A 14266-nucleotide genomic window follows, 5' to 3' on the forward strand; every position below is an offset into this window, starting at 1 on the left:
GTCCACGCTCCTGGACAGAGATGTCCCATCTCTATTGTCCCCATTGTTCTCATCCACTTCTCAGGGTCAAACTGCTTTCTGCCACTTGATGGCTCTGTCTGCACATGCCATGGAAATTGCAGAGGGGCTCTGCTTGGAGTTCTGTCTTACATTTTAAAGGCTGCCATCAGGGAAGTCATTTGACCAAAATACCAGGGGTAGCGGAAGTGACATAACACAACCCTTGACCTTTGGTGACACCCCAAAGTGACATCACAGGACCTTTCACCTCTTGACAAAACAGGAAGTGGCCTCACATAGCATTGTTCCCAAGTACACTATGAAACATATGGTTACAATATCAATGTAATGTGATGTATATTTCGTACAAGAATGGAACACCATATGTAACATTAATATCACTGTGTATAGGCCTATATTACCAAATAAATGTGAATACAAACAGACGTTTGTTAGGCAGAATCCTGTGCAGATCCCTTAGGGAGCACTACAAAAGATTAAGACTACAGGTATGAGCAATAAATCCCCTTCGGTATCAGTCCGTACCACAAAGATTTAGTTGGTAGCTGTGGCTAAGCAGTCAGATTTATCTGAAGAGGGAGATGAGCAGTATTCAGATTAGGACTACGATACTACAGAACAAGGAAACACTGACCAGAGCTTTGTATCATAAAGAATATGAGATACATTACTCACCGTAATCGTATTTCTGATGCTTGTATCTGCTTAGATTCACATGCTGTGCATAGGCCGACATCTAGTGGAAGCTGCGTAGTATTACTGGTAGTGCCGACTGTCCATCTTGAAGCGCAAGTTCTTTCTGTGCGCTGGGAACATGGAAATATGAAAATAGGCATCCTTCATGTCCAATGTTGCCATGTAATCCCCTTTTTTTAGGAGGGGGATTACATCTTGGAGAGTAGTCATGTGAAATTTTTGGGGCTTGACATACCGTAAGTCCAATACTGGGTGCATTGTCAAATCTTTTTTTGGCACAAGGAAGTAAATTGAATAAATACCGTTGTTTACCCGGTGTCCCGGGACGGGTTCTATCGTGTCCTTTGCTAGAAGATTGACGATCTCCTCGAGGAGGATCTTCTGGTGGTCCAAAGAATGTATTCTTTGTCATGGAGGATGGTTTTGGGGACGCTCTAACAGTTCTATGCAGTATCCTGCGGACTCTGTGGACAGCACCCATCTGTCTGAAGTGATCCCTTCCCAAGCTTGGGTGAAGTTGGAAATGCGTCCCCCTACTGGGGATGTGTGAGAAGGGACCCTGAACGGAAAGTCACTGTTTTGGTGGAGGCGTGCCGCCGCCTCTACTGAGGCTGCCTCTACCCTTACCACGCCTTCTCTTATTACCCCTGCCATAACCTTGGGTAGTCTGCTGGCTGTTGTTGTTACATTGTGTCCCCTCCCCCTGGGAATAGGTAGACCCTCTCTGGGAATATTTTCCGCATGGGTGACGAAAATTGCCATTCCCTCTCTGGTTGGAGGTTTATTGGTTAGTTGGCCTAGGGATTTGAGGGTCTCATACTCGTCCTTGGCATTTTTCAGCGCGTCCTCGGCCGCCTTTCCATCTATCAATGAAGCCTGGGTTTCAGCTTTGAACCCAGACTGTCGCAACCAAGCATGCCTTTTGATAACAGTACCTTCTGCTATCAATCTGCCGGCATTATCCGCAGCATCAAAGGTTGCGTTTAATATGCAACCGGACACAGCTCTTCCTTCCGCCAAAACTTGTGCCAATTGGCTTTTTAAGGGTTCTGGGGCGGAAACTATGAGTGCCGTGACTTCTTCCCACTGGTGGCAGTTGTAACTTCCCAGCAGGGTGGTGGAGTTGGCAATCCTTGCCTGGTAGGGGGAAGTGGAGGTTACTTTCCTACCCAAGCCATAAATCTTCCTGCTCTCCTTGTCGGGAGGAGCTTCTGACGATGACAACGGTGTTCCCGCCCTCTTACGAGTTTTTGTAACTACCAGGGAGTCCAGTTTCAGATGCCCTCTTATGTACAGTGGGTCTGTTTGGGCTGCCCTGAAAAGCTTCTCAACTCTGGGGTTTACCGCCCTAGTGAGATAGGGATTAACAAGGGAAGGGTCTATTCTCCTTTGTATTGACTTAAGGATAGGGATGGCCTGGGCAACAGGTCTCCTTTCTCCCAATAACTCCTTGGCAAAGTCCCTCTCTTCCTGAGCACCCTGGGTGTATATGTGGAAGTGTTCTGCCGCTCTGGACAGCACTTCATTCAAGAGAGGCTGGTTATCGACAGGGTAGTCGGTAACCGGGGGTTCTTTATCTACCGGGGAACCTACCCTGTAGGTTTCTGGGTTCTCCTCCTCCTCCTCCTCTTGGTCCTCGTCATCCCCATAGTAGCCCGTCCCAGTTTGTTCTTCCAACATGCCCAAATCTGGATCCTCATAAAGGGATGGATCTCCCCGATATTGAGAATAGGGCTGTATACTGAAGGGGTCTGAAGTAGGAGCTTCAACCCGGGACTTCTTACTTGGGGGTATAGGATCCTTAGAGCCTGAGGGAGTTGACCCATCGTGGGTAAAAGAGAGAAAGAGTTCAGGGTTTTTGGTGTAGAAATATGCCAATGATGACATCCTTGTTTTTCCCCCCCTCCGGAGCCTTTCGACGCCTGGCGCCGAGATTCGGGGGTAGTGTCCCTATCTCTGGATAGTGGAGGTTGGGACTCGGGAGCAGCCGTTGCGCGGCCTGTTGACGCCGACTCCTGGAGTGCAGACTGGGATAGAGGTCGGTTTTGTCTTCTGACGATCGAACCTCCATTACCTTGGGGAGCGAGGCACTTCTGGCAACAGTGGATGGTTGCCTAGAGTCATACGGCGATCTAGATCAAGAACGCCCAGAGGATACCGTTTCGGACCGTTCTCTATGTGCCTCTTTCTGAGTACTCGACGTGCGCGTCGAGTCTCGGTTGGACTTCATGTGTTTTGTGGAAGTGCTGTGGGTAGCGCTTGTGTCGCCTGGGGTCTTCCCCGTAGCCGCCCTGCCGGACGACCTTCCGAGGTCGGGGACTTGCGCTTGGCTGTCAATTGATGCCACGATGCCCTCGCCGCCCGAAAGCACGGCGTCGCTGCCATCGCTGAAGGCGCCCTCCGCTGCCATGGGCCATGACGCCTGGCGTGGTGGGCCCAACGCTTGATCAAATGGTCCTTGATTGTTTTAGGTTTGAACCTACTACACGCTCTGCAGTTAGCCTCGGGGTGGTCCCTCGGTAAGCAGAGATTGCACGTGGCATGCCTGTTAACCCAAGGGTACTTGCGGTTGCACTTGGGGCAAAATTGGAAAGGGGTACCCTCCATACGCATCTTGTGGCAGCGGGCTAACAAGTGTAGGAATATATAAGAATGTACCTATATACCAAAAGAGTGTAGAGTATGTCCACCCCCCACTCTCCCTATTTGCAGGGCCGAGGTCAGAGGCCTTCCGAGGCCCGGGCCAAGGCCAGAGGCCTTTCCGAGGCCCAAATCCATTGTGCAGCTCTCGACGGTCGATTCTTTCTCCGGGCCGGCGTCGAGTGTGGATGCAGTGACTCGATGTTGGGGTGGAGAAATGGGGAAATATAACAATATTTTAGCAAAAGTATGGATAAGGCCAGGGAACTCCGCGGAATGCTTCCGACCAGTATGGCGGAAAAAAACAATCTGAGGGTCCTAGACGCGTGAGGGATCATGGGTACAGTGGACGTCACACTAGGGATAGTATTACTGGCACGCCCTGTGTCGACACCCATTTTCGAGTTTCAAAAAACAAACTGTAATACTCCGCAGCTTCCACTAGATGTCGGCCTATGCACAGCATGTGAACTAAGCAGATTCCACAAGCCTCAGAAATATATTTATTTTACACACTCTGATGTTCACACACAAATCACTATTATAAAAGCAAGTTAAATCAGTCAAGAAAAGTATATACAACTCCCTATTTAAATTGTAGACAAGTTTGACCAAGACTGAAAACTGAGCAAAACGGCACAGTGAAAACCAAGCAGAAATGGCACTATCAATTTCTCAAAAGGGAGGGAAAGGCCAAGTAAAACAGGAATATACTCTTAAACACCCCAGCAACACTTCCCAAGAAGATTGTGAACAAGTTAGACAAGGCAGTACTTTAGAATGTATAATACTGAGGTGAAAACCGAGCAAAATGGCACTTCACAAGTTTAAAAAGTGGCAAGGAAAAGGCAGTTATAAGAATTAGGTGCACCAACACATTTCTAGGTGAGAAGCAATCTAGAGAAGGCAGTTGTAACAGATTTAGCCGAGTCAATAGGCCTGTGCAGTCAGTGGTACAGGGCAAAGTGCCCAGGAGCAAAATGTTCTTGTAGCTGCAGTCAAGTCTTTATTAAACAATACGAAAAGGTGGTTGCAGAAGGTGAAAGACAATGTTAGATGATAGGGGCGGCCGACCCAGCAGGTAGGTAAAGGATTTAAAACACCTATAGCAGTACCCAACGAAAAGGGAGGCCTGGCGGAACAATGTACCTTAAAAGTAGAAGATGCTCCTGCGGTGGTGGTAGTTTCTGGCAGTTCCTGCAGTTCGGGAGATCCAGCAGAGGAAGAGAGGCTCTCGTCGTGGAGTAAGGTTTGAGTTACTGCACTGCCCAGGGATGAAACCAGCTGCGGTGCTGCCAAACGAAATAAAAAGGTACGCTCCTTTAAATCGCGGTCCGGTTGGACTGGTGCCTGGCTATCCGGTCTCCTAGTGCTTGGCACTGGCGATTGGACCAAGGCAGGTCCGGGAAGGCAATTGCCGAACTGGTTGGCCCCACCAGCTCAAGGGAAGACTCTAGTAGGTGAAGATCTTCTCGAGTAGTTGGAGAAAAGTGGTGAGGATCTGCAGCAGGGCTTCACTGGTGGTTCAGTCGTCGCAGATGTCTTTGGCTTCTCTCCTCTTCGGCTTCTTAGTTCCAGTGGCGACGTTTTGTCCTCCAGTCCTCAGGACCCTGCTTTTATGCAGCAAGACCCCCATTCATACAGCCTAGCTGTCACTAACACAGTGGGTTGGCTCTCCTGGCGGGAGAACCCCCCAGCCTATCAGGGCAGAGTGCGACTTGGGTTGCGTAGGCAACCCTGTCCAGGGTGCCTATTCGCCCTCCCACACCTCCTGTCTACCCCAGACTCAGTGGCACCAAAAGGAGGGCTCCTATGCAGAACCCTGCCAAAAGGACGAACAAAGGATCCCTGACCTGGGTTAGGACTATAGAGAAAGACACGAGAAAGAAATGAAATCAAAGTTCTGGCAATAAAAACCTACCGGAGTAAAGTTAATATTAAAATAAACCGGCGGTATGTTAGTGGCTGTCAGTAAAAGTAGTAGCCTCGAACAATGGGAAAATCCCATAGGAAAATATTTACAGTCGAATATTTTTGGTAGTAACCACTGCCACCAGCCAGAAACTTTTGAGAGTGGGACTGTACGGTACCCCCTCGAAAATAAACACCAGGGAAAAACTATTAACCCTTCCCAGTACCTCCATAGTAAGATGGGTTGTACTGGTTTTGTTCATAAGATTTGACTAGTAAAGTCAATGGGGACTTTACATGCCTTGGGAGACGGTAGTCAGTCCCAGGGTATGGAGTCTATGCTTGGGGTCGCTACGACACCCCTGTGGTACGGCACGGAGGGAGCTGTGTACCACACATGAAAAAGATTCCTATGAGGGTGAGAAAAACCCCATAGACCATAAGCACACAAGATAGCCTAAAACACACACTAGCAATCTGCCTAAGAGTGGGAAAAAAGGGTCTCACTCTTAGCAGGAGAAAAAAATAAACCCCTCAAATCCAGCAAAGCTGCTGGGGGACTCTATAGGCAAGGGAAATTAGCCAATGGAGATAATTCTCCCTAACAACGTTCAAGGCCAAATGATAATGTGTTATTAAATAACACTTACGCTTAAGTGCTTTATATATAACAAATATACATACAATATCACCCAACATGTGTGGGTACTTATTTATCAACCTCAAAAGGATGAAAGGCTGAGTTGGCCTTGCCGGTATTCGAACCAGCAGATAACACAAACATCGCAGCAGTGAGAGCTCAAGCCACTGAGCTATCTTACCAGCTATAGCTATCTTACCGGCTATAATAAAATGACCAATTACATGTCTAATTGTTCTCAAAGTCAGAAAGCAAATTACACTCTGTAGTGGATACCATTAAACTGGTAACTAAGATTCAACAGCAGGTCAGTTCATCTGCAGGTCTGGTGCAAAGTTGGCCACATGTCAAGCCTGCGTGGATCTACTTTTCAGGCTTCAGTGGTTGGCAAAATATATACCATTGGTAGGGTCCATAACTGTGTATTAAAGAATTAAGAGTAGCGCCGGGAGAGCAGCGCACTCACATTACAACAAAGAATTAATTGTGGCACAATGAAATCAAGGGCCACTTTCTGTGCTATTGTCAAAAATGTCTATACTGTACACAAGCTCTTAGGCACAAGTATTTTGTCAAGTGACCGAGGACATCGAGATGGAATGTCTTGTGATGACCATAAAACAGACAATGGCAGAAGAAAACATGCTAAAATTGCGAATTTGCGAAAAGCATAATACATGATCCGAAATGCTTATTCTACTCTAAATGCTTTTTGGAAGTTTTTGTCTGCATTGTGAAATTGAGGTGTTTAAGAACAGACTAAATCAGTGACTCGCCCCCTGAAGTGTGCCTGAAATAAACCTTTATGAGTCTGGCAATTCTTGAATAGAATTCTAGAAAGAAAAATTATGTGTTATTCCTATGCTTTCTTATTTATGGTCACTGCTTAAAATGTTACACTTGCGGAACCCCTTGTTTTTTAAGACGCCTGAACAAGAGAGCCAGCCACTCTAGAAACAAAGAGCCACACAGCGCTGGTCACAGTTCAGGAGCTTACTTAAAAAAAAAAAAAAAGATCTTTTTGTATGCGTGGCAAGGGAGTCCAGACCACAGGGGTAGCAAGGAAGACCTTAGGAGTCGTAGACCATTGGTGACTCTAGTATTCTTTGTTTAGAATGTTTTCCCCCGCACTGCGACATCTTGGAATGTTTAGGTTGAAAGAGCCGGAGGGTTCGAGTCGGTTAGAGAAGTAATGAGAAGACAAAGAGACGGTCGCAGTGCGGGGTGCCGGTTTATGCAATCTTGAAATAAATATACAGTTTACAAGCACTCACGTTTGTTCCAGTGAATACTTCAATTGGCGACGAGGATACCGGCGTCCTGAGGACCCACGGGGCGAAGGAAAGAGGAGAGCGGTCGCTCCGAGCCAAGGCGCAACGCTGCGCAGGCTTGTGCTGACACATCGCCACAGAGAAACATAGGATAAACAGAGAGCGGATGCTCCGAACCAACACGAAACAGTGTCGGTTTGTGTTGCTCTGTGGTTCTGGTCTGTGGGGGGCTACAGTTAAGCGCAAACGCTCCGAACCAACACTCAGTGTTACGTTGGTTTGTGCAGAGCTTCCGGATATAATCCCCTGCCAGTCCAGGAAGCCCTTTTGAGCCGCACGTGACTTTAATTGATTGGTGGGTTGAGGGAAAGAGATCGGCCCCTTTTAACAGACCTACAACGCTACTGAACAGAACTGCATCGCTACGGTTAGCGGTCACTGCTGGGCTCACGCGCGTATGATCGCATCATCGCGTGTGTTAAAGAAAAGGACCTCTCAATAAATCGCGGTCACGTGATCCTGCCGGATCAAAACCAGGAAGTCTGAGGAGGGTGAAGATTATACATCTTCATCCTCATCCCAGTACTTTAAAAAAAAAAAAACATTCCTTCCATTTATTTGCACAACCATAGTGGAACCTCATATTACTATAGACATATGCAAGTGGAAAGACTGTTTTGATATACAAAAATGCAAGGCATCAGTATTCAGCCTCCTGCAAGCTTTTTGCCGACTCCAGGACAACCAGCAGTTGTCTGGTCAGAGTGGAAGGAATTTTGGCTGAATTATATTCAAGCTGTGGATCAAGAAGAACTCACATCCCGAAAAAAGAAACTATTATTATTACATGCACTTGGATTGGAAGGCCAAAGGAAGTTTAGAGAACTTCCAGTATTGACAAGAGATGAAGCTGGAGATGCTGACGAGCATGACAGAGCCATAAGACAATTGGACAAATATTATGCTCCTGAAACTAATGTGGCCATAAATAGATATACATTTTACACCAGGGTGCAAAAAGAAAATGAAAGTATTGAGGAATATGTTTCAGCATTAAGAGCCTTATCTAGGACTTGTCAATTTGGCAATGGCATCACTCTGGATGAATTGATACGAGATCAGATAATAATTCACTCAAAGGATAATATAGTTCAAGACAGGCTATGGATGATTGGCAATCCATCACTACCTGAAACTATAGCCATTGCTAAGCGGGTGGAGCATAGTCAATTATGCTCTAAGGAGATGAAAGACAAGAAAGAAGAGGCTGTACAGAGCATTCAATGAAACACTACAAAGGTGGTACAGGAGCAAGAGGAACAAAGCCAAGTTAATGCACTGCGAGCTAAAGACAAGGCTGAAGCTACTCCAGGAAAGAACAGCAAACTAAAAAATCCAGAGTACAGAGGAAGTTCAAGTGAAGTTCATGGAAAGAGTTAGACTAAGAATGAACCTCGTACACATTATGATCAAAGATTTCAGAATTACCAACCAAGGGATGGAAACAGGTGTTACAACTGTGTCAGATTTGGTCATTACGCGAATGCAAAACAGTGCCCTGCTCTAGGACAGAAATGTGGAAATTGTGGCATAAAAGGTCATTTTGCAGTTGTATGTAAGAAAAAGAAAAGAGTTTCTGTCATTGTAGACGAAGAGGAAGAGTCAGAGGAAGAAAGGGTGTTTTTCATACAGGAACCTCCAGAACGAAAATTTAAGTGCCCAAGTTGCGAGGTGATTCTAGATAATTGGAAGCTTAGGATGAAGGTGGATAGTTGTTCACCCTGGACAATTATCACCAAGAAAACTTGGCAGAACCTTGTAACATGTGGTCTAAGAAGCAAATTGAATTCATCAGACATTAGAAATCCGGGTGGATTTGAAGGGTCGAGGATAAAAATGATTGGGTGGTTTCCCTTCATCATTCAATTTAAAGACAGACGAGCCCAAGTTAAAGTTTATGTGGCAGAAAAAGGCGTTAACATCATAGGATGGAGAGACCAAGCTGGTTTGAGAATCAGGTTAGATCCATGTACGGAAGAACAGATTCTGTTGGTCAATAGTAGTCGACAACAGAGAAATGATGTGTCAGCGAAAAAGAATGAAGTCAAATCAGAGTTGGGTTTATTAAAGGATTTTGCGCACAGAATTCGCCTCAAGAAAGGAGCTGTACCGGTTAGACACACAAAGTCGAGACTGGTTCCATTTGCCATTGCTGACAAAGTTGAGCTGGAGTTGACACTGTTGGAATCTGAAGGTATCATAGAAAAAATGTAATCTTTGGAGTGGGTGATTCCCATCGTTGTGGCGCTAAAGAAGAATGGCAAACCCAGGATTTGCGTAGACTTGAGGGACGTCAATTAGAACATAATAACTGATATATTTCCCCTTCCAATTATTTCTGAAATGTTGAATTGTATTGGTGATGTGGATGTGTTTTCAATGTTAGATCTCTCAAAAGCCTATCATCAAATTTCACTCACTGAAGATTACAGAGACATTACGGCTTTTATTACGCCACATGGTCTGTATAGGTATAAATGCATGCCGTTTGGTTTAGCTTCTGCGGCTGCTGTATTACAAAGGGTGATGATGCAGGTTCTTAAAGGAGTAAGTGGGATTTTTGCATATCAAGATGATATTATTGTATTTGGAAAAGGAATTGAGGAGCATGATAACAGGTTGAAAAAGGTATTAAAAAGATTAGAAGATGTGGGATTGAAAACTGAACAGAGCAAGTGTAAAATTGGAGTAGATGAGGTAGAATATTTAGGACATACTGTAAATGGCAAAGGGTATAAACCAAAAAGGGATGCCATGGAAGCAATCAAGGAGTCACCTAATCCTAACAACAAAGATGAGTTAAGATCATTTTTGGGATTATGTGAGCATTATAATAGGTTTGTAAGAAACTTCGCAAGTGTCACAGAACCCTTGAGAAATCTGCTGAAAAAGGATGTTAAGTTTATATGGAATGATGATTGTAACAAGGCGGTACAGTGCATAAAAAGTGAAATTTGCAATTCTTTGGAGTTAGGAGGGTTTGAGTTTGGTAGAATGACTAAAATTACAGTAGATGCCAGTGGTAATGGTTTGGGAGCAGTGTTATCACAGGTAGATGAAGATGCAAATGAGAGGATAATCAGTCATGCCTCGAGAGCCATTTCAGATACAGAGAGTAGATACTCAGTGATGGAAAAAGAGTTGTCGGCTTGTTCTTGGGCAGTGAATTATTTCAGGAAATATTTGTGGGGAACAAAATTTGTGATTCAGACAGACCATAAACATTTGATTGAAGTTCTAACGGTCAAAGGAATGTGCAGAGCTTCGCCGAGGTTAGCAAGACTGAGTCTAAGAATGCAGGATTATAATTTCTCAGTGAAGTATGTGCCTGGAAGAAGGAATGTTGTGGCTGACTTTCTATCGAGTTTACCATTGGGAAGTAAGCAGATGGCTGTGGAGATGGATGACGAAATGGTAGCTGTTGTGTTTGAAGTTACGTCCAAAGATGTACGGATTGAGGAGTTGGGCAAAGATGATGAGCTTCAACAAATTGGAGAATACATGAAATCTGGATGGCCTGAAAAGAAAGCAGTTCAGGAAGCATGTTTGAGATTTTGGGAGGTAAGAGATGAATTGTCAATGGAGGATGGATTTTTGGTAAGGGGAGACAAGTTGATTCCCCCACGCAAGTTATATGATGAACTTATTGAGAAAGCACACCAGGGTCATCCTGGTATTACAGGCACGAAGAATAATATAAGATTGAAATATTGGTGGCCAGGTATGGATCTGATGGTAGAAAGAATGGTTAGGAATTGTTGGCCGTGTCAGAACAGTGATAAGAGTTGTAGGATTGTAAAGTCAAAGCCTATTGACATTTACAAAGGTGAAGCACCATGGGAAATGGTAGGTATTGATATTGTTGGGCCATATGGGAAATTGATGGTGAGAAGAAGTTTTTGATAGTATTAGTTGATTACTATTCGGGTTAGCTTGAAGTCAAAGCAGTAAGTAAGATTGATAGTCATGAGATTATGAAATTCATGATGCAAATCTGCAGGAGGGAAGGATTTCCCAAAGTGATAATGAGTGACAATGGAGTTCAATTCAAAAGCAGACAGATAAAAGAGTTTGCCAAGAGATCAGGAATTGAATGGAGGTTTTCAGCTTTATATCATGCCCAAACTAATGGGTTAGTGGAGAGATGCAATCGCGTAATTGTAGAAGCAGTAGAATTGGCATTGAGTAATAACTTGTCGGTGGATGAAGTCCTCAAAGAGAAGGTGTGGAGTAGTAGGATGTCTGTTAAGAGAGGAATGAATATTTCAAATTTCGAATTAATGAGGGGAAGAGCTCCCAATACTTTGCTTAATCCGGAATGGGTTAATCGTAGGAGAGTTGTGCATGATGGAAAACATAGTTTGTGTAAAAATCAAACTAAAGATAGCATGTCTATCGGAGAACTGTCAATCAGAGAACCCAAGTTGAGAATCTTGCCAGGAGATTATGTGCGGATTAAGATTGGTCGCAGTGTGAGGAAGGGTGACTCTAAATACAGCGGTCCAGTTAAGGTTATAGAGGTGTTCAGAAGAGCAGTTAAGAGTTGCTGGGGGTGCGGTATGGAATTTGGATAGGGTAGGTAAATGGAGATGGGGATGTAAACATGAAGAATTTAGGTACTTTGGTAAAGAGAGAAGAGTGAATGAATTGCTTGGTGATGAAATTCTATTTGGAATGGAGAATGTAATTGAAATGGAGACTGTTGATAGGGACGTAGCCAGACAAGATGAAGAAATGAATGTGAATGTGCGACAAGGTAATGATGTGTCTGGGCGTAACTTTCTATGCAGTTCAAGAGAAAGGAGATTACCATATTGGTCCAGAGATTATGTTATGCGTAATTAAAAAAATATAGTCTACACTTCGTGGACATTGCCAGATTTATTCACAAACTATTTTCATTCGAAATATATATATGTATGGTCTATAGGTTTCCAAAATGTTCATATGTGTTACTTATGTATTTGTTGTAACATGTTTATTTTCCTAGTACTTTACTTATATGTACTCTACAATGTTGATCAAGTACTTTTAATTAATATTGTAAGGGGGGGGGGTGTAGTATTCTTTGTTTAGAATGTTTTCCCCCGCACTGCGACGTCTTGGAATGTTTAGGTTGAAAGAGCCGGAGGGTTCGAGTCGGTTAGAGAAGTAATGAGAAGACAAAGAGACGGTCGCAGTGCGGGCACCGGTTTATGCAATCTTGAAATAAATATACAGTTTACAAGCACTCACGTTTGTTCCAGTGAATACTTCAGTGACCTCCAAATGAAGTCCCTGACTTCCATGTGAGTACAACTCCTGCTTGCAGCAGGTCATTCTTTTTTTACTTGTAACCCACTATTTGTACCTCTGGATTTAGCCCTGTGGAGGTCATGGCCATAACACCAAAGGATGCGGGCTTCACCTGCCAGTAATAGTGCCAGGGCCCATTACTGGCATGTGAAGCCTGCCACCTCGGGTGTCATGGTTTGAAGCAAATCTCGTGCCCACACAGCAAAAACATTCAGACAAACAGGCACTAAAAGACACACCAACCTTTTCTTGAAGCATGCCATTGCGACACAAAAGGGTTGAGGCCGCACATATCCTATGCATGTATGAAGCAGGGGGACACCACTGTGGCATGTGCATCCATGCGCAGATGCATAGAAAGGAATTGATGAGTGTGAAGTGGCAGCACCCCGTATAATACCCACCCAGCTGAGTGTGTTCAGTGAAAGGGGAGATGCAATTATTACTACAGATGGCTTCCTGTGGGATCTGTAAGCTTGCATAGAATGTAGACTGATGTAAAGCAAGGCTGCACTGCGCAGAGGGAACTAGAAGACTATGTGAACAAGCACATCGTGTGGCATTGTAATAAGTAAGCTCATAAAGGTATTGATTGTTTGCTTTTACTTTCGCTTTAGTTGCTTTGTGTGTGGCTGGTCTATACCCCATGTGTGTCTACTCAGTTAAAGAATCTTGTTTACTTTGACATTTCACAGTATTTGGCGTTTCCCCTAACTCTAGAAATGACATCCTGGCTGTTGGTGGTCAGTCCCCCCTTCAGATGCCAATCACTTCACTCTGACATTTGAGAGTTCAGTTGAGCCTCGAGATCGCAGAACATTATTCCATGAAGGAATTATCGAGTGGCATGTGGCATGTAAGGCAGCACGCATGACAAGAGTCTGTCTGAAGCCCCGGCAAGCAAAAATCTGGCGGGATTTAGTTCAGAAGCAGGCATTAACCGACCCAACAGTCTGCAGACATGTTCCGCGGTTCTCCGTATAGTGCGACCTCTAGGCCCTCTGCTGAAGCCACTGGCGGGGATTCATTTATTGATTTAATGTAAACAGAACCACAGTAGCGTCATTTCTCCAAAATCCTAGGGGCAGGGTTAGAGACATCACAAGCCCCTTGATCCCATAACCTTTCCTCAATTCCATTACAGGAAGTGACATCACATAACCTTTGACCCCGGTGACTGTTTGTTCCTGAATGAGGGGATGGTCCTCCTATCTTGTCACTCCTGTGCCTGGTAGGGATGCGAGCATCACTGGTACATGAGTAAGAGCCAATTCAGGGGGACACATGTTCTTCCCCAAAGCAATGTCCGTGGCCACAAAAACCAGGCTTGGGCATCAAGTAGGAAGTGACCCAGAGCACATTTTTCATTAACTCAAAGTGGCCCATATTGTCCCAGAAAAGTGGCCTGTGTCAGATGTGCGGCCCTATTTGCCTAAATGCTAGTCCCAGCCTGCCCATGAAGCACACTGGAACAATTGGCAACACATTACAAAGATTGAGAACATAGGAGAGGGACTGACTTACAAATCAAGGGCTTCATTGTAAGGGGTACAGTTAGAGTGCATTCATACAGAAGCATGCTCTTGCTACCTGTGAAGGGAACAATTGAGGAAGCAAAGGCTCTCAGCAGTTTTTCACCAACGGAAGACCAATCAGAAAGGGCACTTCTAAATTCTTTAGATGGCCAACGGGATGGGTGAGGACAGTGAAGTGCAAGAGAAGCGAGTCGAAG

This window comes from Ambystoma mexicanum, chromosome 7p (assembly GCF_040938575.1).
Source record: "Ambystoma mexicanum isolate Mex_15411 chromosome 7p, UKY_AmexF1_1, whole genome shotgun sequence".
Lineage (NCBI taxonomy): Eukaryota > Metazoa > Chordata > Amphibia > Caudata > Ambystomatidae > Ambystoma > Ambystoma mexicanum.